Below are 2116 nucleotides of genomic sequence, written 5' to 3' on the forward strand. Positions count from 1 at the left end.
AAGAAGAAAAAGAAAGGAAAAGAAAAGAGAAAAGAAAGAAAAGAAAAAAGGCAGTGAGAGTGCAAGACCAGCAATAGAACCCACACTATCAAGATCAGAGGTGAGACAAAGCCCTGATGCAATCTGCACTCAATAAAACAGTATTCAAATTTTAACACAAGCACTTCTGACCCTAAAACAAAAATGGATATTGTTAAAGACCTCTGTTCTGGCATCCTTATTTTTGGAAAAGATTTAATAGTCTAAAAGCAACCTTCAAAGTAGCAGAGGCAAGAAAGAAATTCTGATAACTTTGGATAACTTTATAGTCTTGCAAGGGGAACTTCAAGTGCAATATGTCAGAAAAAAAAAAAAAAGTTGGGAAAATGAAAACCAGTCTTAAAAATCATACTCTTATCTGTAATTAAAAAGCATTTACAACATCTCTGTCAACAAGCCCTGAAATGCAAGTTAAAACATCAAGCAACTCCTATGTTGCTGTATGAATCTGCTTGCATGCACATACATATATCTAGTACAGACTGTTAATTCATTTTCCATCACCAGGCATGTTGAGCATGCTGACACAGCGAAGTGAGGTAGTCTAAAATTGTTCCAGGATTTGATTTTCATGCGAGTGCAGCCTACAGCTGCATTTGATAGTGCACCACATTGATAGGACACCTTTTCTACAAGGTCTTTGGTGGAATACATCTGCTGAACAGAACAGAAACAAAATATGTGCCTTGACTCAAACTTGTGGCAGAGAGCTATCAAAGTGGAAACCTGCTCGAATCCATTTGCATAATATGCAGATGAAAATCTAATGAGAAAGGTATATTGACAGACGTTGCCTTGTTATCTGGCAATGCTGTGCATAACAGCATGTGGTACCTAGACATAATCTCCTGTAATGTTATTTTGCAATTTAAATGTTTTCTTCCTCCTCCAAAAGAAGACACACATCAATAAGTGCCAGGCATCAATAACTCAAACTGACATTTGAGGTAAGATAAACCACACCAACTCATTCAGACAGAATCAGCCAAGTTTATTTTGGGACACAGGTCTTTACATTATGCACTACTGGCTGAAGAAGAGGGAAGAGAGGCAGCCCCAAATGCTCAATGATGCCTCATTTTTACTTGTGTTCTGATGGCTGCTCATTCAGCCCTGGTCCCAGTTCTGAGTATATTTCAAGGAACATTACTGAGAACAAAATCGAAGGCCATCAATATTAATGATCTGAACCAGGAAGATAGCTTTTAGTGTGCAAATTAATTACCCTAATCACAGGGTTTTTTGTATCCATTTTAATGAAATAACTATTTATTTCATTGAATCCCGTGCTTTTCTTTTGCAAATAAGGCACATTTACATGATAAATACATGAAATTTAAAAGGATGACTAAATTAAATTGAGGAAAAAAGACCTTTTTAAATACAATTTTCTTAGGAAAAACAGCTAGATTAATGGGTTGGTTAGCTGACTGGCATCTGTGATTAAATCTTTTTTAATGTACGTCAAATAGAATTTAATGGACCCTGAGAAATGTCTACACAGTCAGTAATATTCAGAGGCTGTGGAAGATTCCAGTTGTCTCCTGTTATTTGTTGGTGAACTCCTGAGTCCTTGGCCTTGGGACTCTGACACAGGGTTTCACATTTTTGGTCTCTACTTTTTCACTGGGTGCTCTTCTTTCCCTTCCCTTGACCTTACTCTCTCCTTTAGACCAGGTTGTCTTCTTGAGTAATGTAATCAATGCATTCATTTTCCAGAAATGCAAGCCAAAAAATAACCACATTATCAATGGAAGCATTAAGAGTTTAAATATGCCTCATATTTAATCATCTAATTCACATTTGTTTCAAACTGTGCTGGCTTTGGTAACTTTAGACCAAGAATGATAGGAGGAGAGGGAAGGAGGAAGGAAAGGAGAGAGAGGGAAAGAGAGAGATGCTTAATTCAGAGGAATTTTCAATGAATCTTTTAGAGTCTATGGGTTTTGAAAACTTTATTTATTGTGGGTAAGCTTTGAAGGGCTGCAAATTCAACAGAAGAGAGATGTGAAACACATTCTAGCTCATTTTTTTTATATAACAGACCCAAAGAACAGAGCATCTTTCTCTGCTTGCT

This window comes from Colobus angolensis, unplaced genomic scaffold, assembly GCF_000951035.1.
Source record: "Colobus angolensis palliatus isolate OR3802 unplaced genomic scaffold, Cang.pa_1.0 Scaffold62, whole genome shotgun sequence".
Classification (NCBI taxonomy): domain Eukaryota; kingdom Metazoa; phylum Chordata; class Mammalia; order Primates; family Cercopithecidae; genus Colobus; species Colobus angolensis.